This window comes from Panthera leo, chromosome A3, assembly GCF_018350215.1.
Source record: "Panthera leo isolate Ple1 chromosome A3, P.leo_Ple1_pat1.1, whole genome shotgun sequence".
Taxonomy (NCBI): domain Eukaryota; kingdom Metazoa; phylum Chordata; class Mammalia; order Carnivora; family Felidae; genus Panthera; species Panthera leo.
Window position 1 is genome coordinate 99,516,246 of NC_056681.1, and position 13,160 is coordinate 99,529,405.

Here is a 13,160-nt window from a genome sequence, read left to right on the forward strand (position 1 = left end):
TAGGGGAAGGATTGTATCAGAGTGATGTGGGGTGGGGCAGGGCAATTCTGGGTGATTCAGGTTGAGGTGGGGGGATTCTGTTTTAAAATGCAGATTCTTGGACCTCACCCTTGGATGTTCTGAGCCCGGACTGGGAATCTCTTAACTGTGACTCTGACAACAGCCAGGCCTGGAGACCTTGGGGTGTGTGCTCCCCCCTGACTGAGCCCAACAGTGGACTCATGAGAAGTTCTGCCCCCATCAAGAACCTTCAGAGCTTCTGTTGTGGGTAAATATTGGGGGTGCCAGGCCTCTCCGTATGGTCCATGGGAAATATCCCTTCTTGTAGTTCAAAAATAGTTGATGAACAGCAATCCCATGTGGTTAGACTGACAGACTCATGAAGTGGGGCTGACCGGGGCTTGTAGTTGAGCTCTCCTGTACGCTAGCTTTGCAGCTTTGGCCGAGCCATTTGGCCTTTCCAAATCTCCATCTTGTCATCTGTAGGGAGGGGATTGGGACATCACTATTGCAAGATTATCGTAATGCATGGAGATGAGACATGTCAAGTGTCTCTGGTACTCAGTAGCTGCTGTTTTTATCCTATAGGAAAAACCTTCCTTATCTCCCCCCACTCCACTTCTGGCTCCAAAACTCATCCTTTGTTACGGATTGAGTTCTGGTGGCACCTTGGAGAGACCAGTTTGTCAGTCTTCACTGCTCCTGTGTCTTCTCCTGAACCATCCAGTGAGATGGACAGTGCTATCCCTCAAGGCCTGTTTGAAATGTCTCCTTGATGTTGCCTCCAGAAGGCAGATTTTAGTCACATACCCACCATGAGACTCCCATGGTGCTTCCCATCTCAAGTCACATTCAGCTGTATGTCCAGCTAAGCACACCCAACAGAGTTGTAGGACAGGTAGGTCCCTGGTGAAATTGTTCTAGTAATGAAGTGACATTCAGGTAATAGTGAGGGCTCCTCACGTACTTTGTTCCATCCATACTTCTTGTTCCCAAACCCCGGGCACTTGCTTGTCTCAGGGCCGCTGTTCTGTGCTTCCTTCACTGAGAACATTTTTCCCCATAACCGTGTGGCTCTGGTTTAACAGTCACCTCCCCAGTTCTCTGACCACCTGTTTCAAACCACAGTACCCCTCCCCCAGCCTTTCTTATCTTCCTCCCTGGCTTTATCTTACTCTGTAACACCCACCACCATCATTTGCCTCATCGTCCACCCCATTCCCTAGGATGTCAAACCCATAAGGCTTGTTCACTGATCTGTCTTTGCACCTGAAGAGTGCTGGGCAGCGAGTAGGTGCCCAATAAACCATTTAAAATATTTTATTTATTTATTTTGAGAGAGAGAAAGAGTGTGCGGTGGGTGACAGGGGCGGAGAGAAAAGGAGAGAGAGAATCCCAAGCAGGCTTCGTGTGCTGACAGTATACAGCCCAACATGGGGCTCGATCCCACGAACCATGAGATCATAACCTGAGATGAAATCAAGAGCTGGACGCTTAACCAACTGAGCCGCCAGGCACCCCTTACCCTTTTTTTTAAAGTAACAATTTTTAATAAGTGGCAGCAGTATTTAAAAAGATTCAAATCTGCCCACTTTGCTCACACAAACCTTGTTTCCAGGGAAAAATTAAATTTGTCACGTAACTTGCCCTTTCAAAAGGAGAATGAAGATAACAAGGGGATATCTTGTTATCTTGTTATCTTGACTGGGTGGCTCAGTCGGTTGAGCGTCCACTCTTGGTTTCATCTCAGGTCATGATCCCAGGGTCATGGGATCGAGCCCTGTGTTGGGCTCTATGCTGAGCTTGGAGAATGCTTAAGATTCTCCCTCCCTCCCCCTCTCTCTCTGTCCCTCTCCCTTGTCCTCCCCCTACCTCTAAAATTAACAAAACAAGACAAAACAAAACAAGGTGATCTTCTTGGCACGTTTTTTTGCTCAGTCTCAGGAGAGGGGGCCTCACCCAGGTGCCTGATTGAAACGATGTGTTCTGAGCATTGACACAAGCACCAACCTGCACGTGCAAAGCTGAGGCGCAGTGGGGAGGAAGCACAACGATGGGGTGTTGCGTGATAGCCTGGCAGTGAGCATTGGAGGCAGGAGACAAACAAAAAAGGGCACCATACAGAGATATTGAGAAGCACTTCAGTGAGGGAGTATTATTTTTATTGTTTTATATGGTGCCCATCGGTTGACCATTGAAACAATGACTTTGAATTATTAATAAAGATTACGTTGAGTCAAATATGCTTGTATATGAGAATAGGGGAATAGCAAATACGTTGAAAAAAACTCCCATCAAGTCAGTTGTTTTTTTTTTTAATGTTCATTTTTATTTTTGAAAGAGAGAGTGCAAGCAGGGGAGGGGGAGAAAGAGGGGGACAGAGGATCCAAAGTGGGTTCTGCCCTTACAGCAGTGGGCCCAGTGTGGGGCTTGAACTCACGAACCATGAGATCATGACCTGAGCCGAAGTCAGACGCTTAACCAACTGAGCCACCCAGGCACCTTTCAAGTCAGTTTTTAAAAATAGCAGCTTCACTGAGATAGAATTCCTGTACCCTAAAATCTATCCTTTTGAGGGTACCACTCAGTGGCTTTTAGCATAGACACTGTTGTGCGACCATCACTACTATCCAAGTTTGGGACATTTTCATCACCCCATCAGCACTCACCGCCCATCCTCCTTTCCCCCCCCAGCCTCTGGCAACCACTAATCTGCTTCCTTTCTCTGTGTTAAGTGGAATAATTCAATATGCAGTCATCATGACTGACTTCTTTCACTTAGCATAATGTTTTCAAGGTCTGTCCATGTAGCATGTGTCAGTGCTTCTTTCCTTTTTATGGCCGAGTAATATTCCATTGCATGGATATGCCACCTTTTGTTTATCCATTCATGCGTTGATAAGCATTTGGGTTCTTCCTAGTGTTTGGCTACCCACTGAGCCATTTTTTTTTTTTTCCATGAAATTTATTGTCAAATTGGTTTCCATACCCCACTGAGCCATTTTGAAATGTAATGAAAGTCTTCGTGCTAATGGGGTTTCCTGGCTCCTAAAACGGAGGGGGTGCTGCCCAGGTGAGCACGAGGATCTGTAGTTGTGCAGACATCGCATCTAGCTGGCTGTTGTCCACTCTGAAAGTGGGCCTTCTCCACTGTGCTGGTGTATAATGTGTATGATTACCGAGTGTTCCTCTCCTTTGGCCAGTGAGTCACATCTGAACTCGGTGGCCTCCTTACCACCTCTCCATTCTCCACTCCTGCCCAGCTGGTTTCTTCACACTCTGCTCTTGAAGGCCTCCACCTTGCCCCCACTTTCATGTGTTCTCTCTTACAGGGGCAAAGGATTCTTCAGCAACCCCACTGTTCCTGCTCAGGACCCTTAGATTAGGCCAGCTCTTCAGGCCTTTTTAACATTACTACCCTGAACTGTGTTTAACTGTGTGTTTTCTTTTTTGTATGTGTGATTATTTTCTCCATCACTACCGCATGGCACAGACAGTGTCTTGTAATGCCCTCGTCCTTGGGCTGGCCTAGAGCGTCTCACAGTGGGCTCTCTGTGCATGCTGGCTGGTTTGGTGTCTGGGAGTTACGAGCCCTTTGCCATGTAACTGGAGAGGTGGAGGTGTGAATGGAGGCACCTGCTTAGTTGTATAATGGTCTTTGGAGCAGGGATCGGGTTTAAATCATTTCGAATCCTCTTTTCACCTCTCGTTGTTAATTCCTGGAAGTGCATGGCTGAACTAGCTGGAAAGTAACCTGAAGTTTGCTCAAAACTTAAACTATGGATTTTCTTTCTGACCATGCCTATCTGTGTATATTTCACAGAATAACAGCAGGTGCCCAGCCACCGTTCAGTGGGAACTTTGCTAACTCCCTCTCATTCCCTTTCCTGCTGGTCACAGTCTTGAGCATTTGCAGTTAGGATTGGGGGTGGGTGTGACTTGAGATAAGGAAATCAGTAACAATGAGGTGCGGCCCCATTCTGGGTGGACCTGTCATTCTCTGTTCTCCCGGTGGATCAGGTAATCTGACATGAGCAGGCACCTCGGTTGAGTGTTTTCACTGCTTCTCAGTTGTCTGTATTCATTGTCTGCTGAGATAATAGTGAACAGAGAAAGAAGAAAATTAAAATAGGAAGCTGGGAAGGGCAGGAAGAGAATCAGGAGGCCTGGTACACAAAAGTTGGCTGTAACATGAGCCAGGATATGGAAGTATGACCAAGTACTTTTGACCATCTGAGTGCAGGCCCTCCGCATTTTCATTTCGGTTGGCTTGTCTCCTTGCCTCACTGTTACCAGTCATGTTTAGCTTAGTCTTTGTTGTTGTTGTTTTTCTTTGGCTGTCATTCCTGAAGGAAAAGAAGATGGCCAGATGGATCTCTTGGAATCTGAGTTAGAGACTGGATGGGACAATGTCAACTTCCTTCTGATAAAAAATTTAGGAGTTTTTGTAGGAGACCCTCTCTTCTCTTTGCTGTAATGAGAGGTGCTCTCAGCCTTCCCCCTTTATGGGCAAGGGTGTAATATGGTGATGTTTGTAGGGCTTATTAGAGCAAATGAAAAGGCTGGAGGCAGCCAACCTTGGAGGTACTGAGAGTAGGATCTCGCTGACTGCCCCAGGCATATCCTGCCCCATTGTGGGGCCAGAAGCACCAACTGGATTGGAAGCTCTTGGTTAGCAGTCTAGGCTTTGAGATCTAGGTTTGAGGCTCCCATCCTCCACTGACCGTGTGTTTACCTCCCTTGCGGCACATAGTGCTAAGAAGTGAGATCTGGAAGCCCCTAAGCCCCACCAGTTCCTGCAGGTAGGTGTTTATTCAGTACCTCCCTCCCCGACATCTGCAGGGTCAGGAGACTGGGGGCTTGGCAGTTTCTTCCCCTGTTAGACAGCTCCACTGGTGGGGGGATTCCTCCTTCTGTTCAGCTGTTATCTTCTTCATTCCTCCCTCTGGAATCCCCCACCGTAGGTCTCACCGTCTTCCGTATTCCTGGCTGTCACGCCTTCCTGTCTCAGGGTAACTGGACCTTAGGTGGACTGTGCCCTTCTTACCTTTACATATCCTGGCGAAAATAGTGGCTTCTGCGAGTTGCATGTTCCAAAGGAGGATCAGTGGATCCTGGTAACCTGATATGTGTACCAAATACACACACACACACACACACACACACACACACACACACATATGTATATGTATATATACATATATATATGTATATATACATATATATTTTTTTAATTTGAATTCCAAAGTCCATATCCACCACATTATATTAAAAAAAACAATGGTAATCCTGTCACCTAACAAACCTGTTCTTAGTTGAGTGTTTCCTTTGTCTTTATTCTGATGAATCCATATTAATAGTTACACTCAGAGTGTGTACACAGAGTTTCGGTGGTTTCTTCATTCACTGTGCAGCCATTTGCCCCACAGCTCTTGGGCCTTTGTCTTGCCATGGCTAGAGGACAAACATCTCACAGTCATAGTAAGCACTGGGGTGACGGCGTCTCATTCTGTGGAACAGATAGAAAACCATTTATTAACCAGTGGCACAAACCAGTCAGTTCTGACTGGATCAATGATGTCGTGGTCCCCTACCCCTGAGAGGAAAGCAGGGCACGGTGTGGTGGGGGAGGGGAAGCGTGAGGTAGTGCCACATTCCAGTGTCCCAGGAACATGTCCATGTGTAGGACAATGAGCTCTTTAGAGAGGCAAGGAATACGTTTTTGAACTGTTTTAATCTTTCAGACAAAAAAAAAAAAAGAAAGAAAGAAAGAAAGAAAACAGTGCCCTTTTTACATACTTTTCAGAATTTCCTGTGTTTCATATTAGCCGGTTACTGTTTTGGCTTCCTTTCATGGTAGTAAACACAGTTTGTTTTGTTTAGCTATTTCCTTCCCCCTCAAATACCATCACTGATCAATCCTGCCTTTGCCAGAGTCACACATTCACGGGTCTCTTTCCTTCCACCTCTCACCCCTCAATTCACTCCATTTGTTGAGCTCCTGCTAAGCACTAAAGATTCCAGAAGGGGGTAGGGGGACTGGTTGTAGGAGGGCAGTGGGTGCTGGAATCCCAGCATCTGGATGCTTCCACCCACCCTTTCAGAGGGCTCACTCTCTCCAGGCCAGGAATGCTGACATTTAATGAGCACCTACTAGATAGTTATTTGTCGATTTTGTATCTAGGGAATTGAGGTCTAGTTGAGTCACTAGAATCAGGTTGGCATGGCCTGAACTAAAGCTCTGGCTTAGCTGTGGTTGCCATCACTATCCTGTTTGAGCTTTGAGAGCCATGGAGATAGTCAGGGCTACATTTTTCTTTTCTTTTCTTTTCTTTTCTTTTCTTTTCTTTTCTTTTCTTTTCTTTTAATTTGAGAGAGAGAGAGAGAGAGAGAGAGAAAATCTCAAGCAGTCTCCATCCTCAATGTGGAGCCCAACTTGGGGCTTGATCTCACAATGGTGAGGTCATGACCTGGGCCAAAGTCAAGAGTCAGATGCTTAACTGACTGAGCCACCCAGGAGCCCCTAGGGCTGCATTTTAAAACAGTTGTCTTAGATGTCTCAAGTTAGGGGTTGTAGTGGAGCCTCAGCCAGCCCTACTGGGCTTGGGCCTCCTGACTGCAGTCCTCTGTGGGTGAGTGGTGTTTGGGTGGAGGAGACCATCAAGAAGAGGGTGGATTGGAGGAGAAAGGGGCTGTTAACCCAGGATGAGAAAAAGTGGCCACCAGGAGTGTTAGGGCCTTTCAGAGTCCCCTCCTGGGAAGAGTACAGGTCCCGGATGGTTGAGATGATGTTAGTCGGACATTTTTGAGCTGCATTCTCTCCAAAGCCACCCACATTCTGCAGGCATTGTTTTCTTTTGCACCATAACAGTAAAAAGAGAATAGTTGCCTTTACTGCCACGTTAAAATCAATAGAGCCACTCACCTTGAACTCAACCCGATGTTGACCTTTCCAAAGAAATTGGGAACACCTGGAGTTTGTTTCCTCCCAGGTGGGCACAGAACAGTTTTTCATTTTCCATGGAATGAAACACAGTCTAAATGCTGGAGTAATGGTTCTCAAAAGCATCCGAATCACCTTGCTGGGCACTGCTCCCAGAGTGGGTGATGCAGTCGGTCCGGAGGGGGGCCTTGAAAAGTTCTCCAGGGATGATGGTGTTGCTGGTCCAGGACTGCACTCTGAACACCTGTCTCAGGTTTGGGCCTTGGTTCCTCCTCTTCACCTCCCAAAACCAACACAGTTAGTGTGGTAGAAAGCCATTGTCTGAAAGAGGATTTATTTGCCTTCAGCCTAGAGTAGTCAAGAGACTTTGGCTAAGCCCCAGAGCTAAGCTGTCCCCTGGCTCTGCCCCTCACCCCTACCCCCGGGGCTGACCCCCTCCCATTACCTGCCACCCAGTGAGGGGATTAGAACAGGGCCGAGTGAGCCACCCTGGTGCGGTGATGGGTTCCTCCTTTCAGCACGTGGAATTTAACAAGCTAAGTGTTTTCCATGGTAAGTGCGTAGAAAAGATTTCTTATCATTTTTTGAAAGAAAGAACTACAACTGTTCTCTTGAGTCATAACTGTTGTTAGATGTTGAATGAAAAAAAAAAGGCAGTTAATGTTCTTTTCTTCTAAACAAATTCTCTGACTTTCCTTAGCTCTCTAAGACCCCTAGAGTTAATTTTGAATGGTTTCAAGGATGTGGGGGATTCTCACTCTCCTGCTGAGCGTGTAGCTCAGCAAAGGCTCTGGGAATAGCTCCGAGCCCAAGTAACTGGCCAGGTGGGGCAGAGGGGCATCCACTGGGGAGAGGGTCAAGGACACCCCCTTTGGGGAAGTGGGGTAGAGACATGTGGCATGTGGCTGGAAATCCAATGTTGAGCCCCCAGGCTTTTGATCTGCAGAGTGCTCCTTTTGGTTAGCTTTGGGTTGGTGATGTGTTAGCCCAGAACCTGGCTGCCTATCGTGTCTGCTTGCGGGACCCTCGCCATCTCAGCCTCATATGGCCAGACTCAGGCTGTTATCATCCCCCGTCGAGTGTGCATTATAATCCCCACCCTAGTTAATCCTTGGTTGTCCATACTGCATTCCCCCTTGGCCCTCACTCCCAGTGACTCCCCAGCCTCTCAGGGTCACTGTTTCTGTTAACACCTCTGCCACCTGCTTAGTTTGCTCCTAAGTTTCTCACCTCAGCTATTACAGGAGTTCCCAGCCAGTCTCCAATCTATCCCCTTCCCAGTCTGTCCTTCCTCCCTCTGCCGTATCGCTATGCTAGCACCTGCTGAGCCCAGGCTGCTCCTCAAAGCCCTTGACAGTTTCCCATGGCCCATGAGAAAAATTTCTTGGCTTCAGAGCTTTCCCACCTGGGCCCATCCTGCCCGGCCAGAGTGAGAGCGCGGATGCGTGTGAGGGCCGTGACGGTCACGACAGCTCCTGAAAGGAGTGCGTTTGGCAAGCTGACGACTTGCCAGGGGACAGCCAGCAGTGAGAGGGTTTGCTGTTCTGGCCCCAAGCGTGAAGGGGGAAGAGTGTACCAGAGAACTGGGGGAAGAGGCTGTGTCACAGGCAGTGGGGGGAAGCCAGGGAGAAGAGCCCAGTCATAAGGAGCCTGGCTAAGAAAGGCCCCATTCCGGGCACTTGACTCTCCCTGGGGACAGCTAAATTGGCCTGGGGAGCCTCCCACATCTGCTTTTGATGGTGCTAGTTCAGGGCCCTTTGGAGCATTCTGGGATGCTAACCCTTAGGTTAACCCAGACTGCTGACAGCGTCTACAAGATTAGGTTTCAGAAGGAGTTGGGGCTTAAAAAACTTTGCCGAAGACAATAGATGGGCTTTTTAGTTTTGTTTTGAGTAAATAGAAAGGCAGTGTTCCTGATGCTTGGATCCATGATGTCTTTTTTTTTTTTTTTAACTTTTTTTTAAAGTTTATTTTTTTAGTATTCTGTACACCCAACATGGGGCTCGAACTCACGACCCTGAGATCAAGAGCCTCATGTTCTTCCCCCGGAGCAAGCAGGTGCCCTCATGTTGTCATTTTGATAGAGAAAATAGGAGCTTCCCAAAGCCTATCTCAGCTCTGTTGAGGAGTGGAATCTAAAACAACACAGAAGGGAACATGGTCTGAGTCTAGGAGGATTGTTGGAGGGGCTGCTAATGTGTTCTCCTGTCCCATCAGAGCACCTGGGTGAATATTGGGTCAATGCCATGACTCAGATGTTAAGAGAGAATTAGAACTACTGGAGCTTGCCCTGGGGGTTGGCGGGGGAGGGGGGGGCAGTGGTCAGGTCAGGGCACCCCGAGGTCCTGAGTCTTTTTTTTTCTTTTTTAAGTTTATTTATTTTGAGAGACAGAGAGAGAGCAAGCAGGGAAAGGGCAGACAGAGGGAGAGACAGAATCCCAAGCAGGCTCTGTGCTGTCAGCACAAAGCCCAGTGTGAGGCTCGAACTCACAAACTGTGAGATCATGACCTGAGCCGAGATCATGATTCAGATGCTTAACTGACTAAGCCACCCAGTGCCCTGAGGTCCTGAGTCTTACCAGAGGAGAAGACACTTTGCTGAGCTATGGAGGGAAGGAAGAGAGGGAGGGGATAGGAGCTGTGCTTTGAATAAGTTGAAGGGTGCCACAGGCTGAAAATTCAGCTCTTTAGAAGGGCAGATCTGTCTAAAGGTAGAATAAGAACCCAGCATCGATAATAATAGTTGCTTATTTTTTTATGGGACACTTTATAGTTTGCAAAGCATTCGCATGAGAGGCGGTAGGCCCTCCTTCTCTGGAGGGATTCAAGTCCGGGGAGTTATGGTGTTCAGGGCATTCCAGCCCTCCTGAGACTAAGATGGGTCCACATGGGTGTTTCCCAAATGTGTATCAGAATTGTGCTTTTAAAAATATCCAGTATCCTTCCTCTTCTCGTAAGTGGCCTGAGGCGATCTCTGTAAATGGTTGGCTATTCCCTTGACCCAGAAAACACTACAAAATCATGCAAATCAAGAGGTTCAAATCTTCATGTTCACTTTAAGAACACACATGAAACTGCCCAGGCCGCCAAGGGTATGCAGATCCGAAAAGCCATCAACTATCTGAAGGTTGTCTCTTTGCAGAGGCAATGTGTGCCATTCTGTGACTGCAATGGTGGAGCTGGTAGGTGTACCCAGGCCAAAAACTGGGGTGGGACACAGGGTCAGTGCCCCCCCCCCCCTCCAAAATAGTGCTGAAGTTTTACTGCACATGCTTAAAAATGCAGAGAGTAATGCTGAACTTAAGAGTTTAGAGGCGCCTGGTTGGCTCAATCGGTTAAGCGTACGACTCTTGATTTTGACTCAGGTCACAATCTCTGGATTGTGAGATAGAGACATGTGTTGTGCTCTGTGATGGACATTGGAACCTGCTTAAGAGTCTCTCCCTCTCCCTCTGCCCCTCTCCTGCTCTCTTTTGCTCGCTCTCTCTCTCTCTCTCTCTCTCTCTCTCAAATAAAAGGTGTTTAGGTGTAGATTCTCTGATCATTGAGCACATCCAGGTGAACAAAGTCCCCAAGATGCGGAATAGAATTTACAGAGCTCATGGTCAGATTAACGCGTACATGAGCTCTCCCTGCCACATTGAGATGATGCTTACCAAAAAAAGAGCGGATTGTTCTAAACCAGAAGGGGAGGTTGCATAGAAGAAAAACATGTCCCAGAAGAAACTGAAGAAACAAAAACTGATGGCCTGGCCGTAAATTCTGCATAAAATAAATGCAAATAAAAGTAAAAACAGAAGAAAAAAATCATTATCTTGGGGATTGCCAAGACTTGCTGAATTGGAGGGAGGGGCCTGGGAATCTGTATTGGGTACAGGTAGCTCGTTTGCCCAGCCTCCCTTGGAGAATGTCCACCACACGTGGCAGGTGGACACGTGCCTATCGTCTTCACCTCTGGATCCCCAGTGCCTGCCACACAGTAGGAGCTTGACAAATGTGTGCTGAGTCCCTGTGCTGACATTCGCCAACATGATTACCTTGATCTCTTCTGCTGCCTTCTATGTTGTCGATGGTGTGGCCGCACCAGACTCCTTCCTGCTCTTTAAACACACTGGAGGTGTGCACTCTGCCCGGCCTTTGCTCATACCACTTCCTCAGCCTGGATCTCTCTTCCACCTTTTCTGCTACAGAAGCCCCATGTTTTTGGTGCATGCGGCAATACGGTATGGTAGGCTGCATGCTAGATGTTGCTAACCTTCAAGCCAGCCCATGACATGTGCTGCCCCCCTTTCAACAGGTCTTCTTCAACCTTTTCTCCTGTGTCCCCACTAAGGAGAGAGGTCCTTGGAGCTTCTCTCAGATTGTAACATTTTTTTTTAGAGTTTATTTATTTTGAAGTGGAGGAGGAGCAGAGAGAGAGGGAAACAGAGAATCCGAAGCAGGCTCCGAACCATCAGTGCAGAGCCCGAGGCAGGGCTCCAACCCACGAACTGTGAGATTAAGAACTGAGCTGAAACCAGGAGTTGGATGCTTAACTGACTGAGCCACCCAGGTGCCCCCTAGATTGTAACATTCTTGATAGCACGTAGGTGCCCTCCCTGATGCTTATCAGTGAAAAAAAATTACTTTCCAGCTCAAAAATCTATGTATATGAATACACACACACACATCCATACATTTTTTCCCTGAAAACATAGAAATCCGCAGGATTGAAATGAATGTGTTTGAGTTTAATGCTGAATTAAATGGCTTCGCTATGTGAAGTTATCACCGCCCACTCAGTCCCTTACTCAGCTCAGGTCCTGGGTAAGGGATTTGAAAAGATGGAGCTCCACCCAGCATCATAATCCCAGAGTTTTTTGGATGCTCTTCTATGGAGGATATAGGCTAGGGAGCAGTTCTCTGGTGTGAGCACCCCTTTTTCCTTTATCTTCTGGCCCACACTGGTCTCATCTCCTTGCCTTTCACATTCTCCCAGAGGTTAGTGACCTTCTGAAGTGAGTCTTGAGGAAATAATAACCATAATAAGAGTACCAGCTGACCTCTTTGGAGTGTTTCCTATGCACCAGGAGCTGTTCCAAGTGTCTGTATGTATTCCCTCTTGGAATCTTCATAACAGCCCTAGGAGGTTAGCACCTATCAGCCCTATTAGCCCTGTTTTACAGGTAGCGAGACTGAGGTGCTGTGAAGTTTTATGATTTGCTTAACACCACGCGGCCAGCCTAGAACAAGTAGCTAGACTGCCTCCTCCCTTGCGGGTCTGGAGCACGTGATTCCCCAGGCGCAGCCCTAAGTCCCACCTTGCTAAGGGCTCATGACAGATGCTCACCTTGGAGCCACCCAGAAGAACTGCTATGGGGGGCGGTCAGCTGTTTCTCCTGCTAGAAAGCGAGAAAGGAGAGGAGGCCAGTGATTTAGGTTTCCTAAATTTCTAAGGCAGGCTGCCCTGGGGCCCCTCTGGACTTGGGGCTCTTGTAGGGAATTGGGAAGAGGGAAGTACGATGAGCAGGGGGCACCTGAGAGAGAGAGCTGGATCACCTGGTGAGCAGACCTGCCTAACAGGAGTGGCCGGCATGCTGGGGGGGTGGGGGAAGGGAGGCGAGAATGCATTCCTTGTTCAGTTTGGTGTGTGGCCAGAAATGAAGTGTAGGTAAGTAAGCCACATCCTTTAAAATTGCCCAGGAAAAGGCCCTGCTTTGGAAGGTTGAAGGAGGTCTGGGAGGCTCTCCGAGGAATGTGTGCTTCTGTGCTGGGCCCCGGGTCCTGCTTGTTGGCGGTAGCAGCAGAGGGAATAAATAGCCCGTGGGAACAAAGAATTATGTGATAGGGAGAGAGTCCACCATAGCAAGAGAATCCCGGGCAGCCCCCTGGGGCCCAGGAGAAGCATTCTCTTTGTGATGGAATAATCCTAGAGGAGCAAGAGACTGGAGGGGAAGGGAGGGAATCTGCTTGAAGGAGAAAGTTTGGGACTCAAGTGTGCCCCCAGCAAAGAGGACTGGTTTGCATCTTAAATCTAGGTTTATTGGTCCGGTGGTTATATGTACAGTGTCATCAGGGTATCACTGGTCCCCCCAGTACCTCACTCATTGATCACTAAGCAGGCATTTAGTGAGTGGCCTTTGCCTGGTGCCAAGACTGGGGGTACAGGGAAGGCATGCAAACATAGTCCCTACCCTCCAGAAGAACTGTCTCTTATGAGGAGACACAGAACTCTGGG

At 48.0% G+C, this 13,160-nt stretch overlaps 1 protein-coding gene and 1 pseudogene across 2 annotated transcripts in view; both read left to right on the top strand.

Annotated features, from left to right (window-relative positions):
• Positions 1–13,160, top strand: part of TCF7L1 (transcription factor 7 like 1) — a 157,763-nt gene that overhangs the window by 35,821 nt on the left and 108,782 nt on the right. The window lies entirely within an intron of this gene.
• LOC122216265 lies at positions 9,924–10,665 on the top strand (annotated as a pseudogene).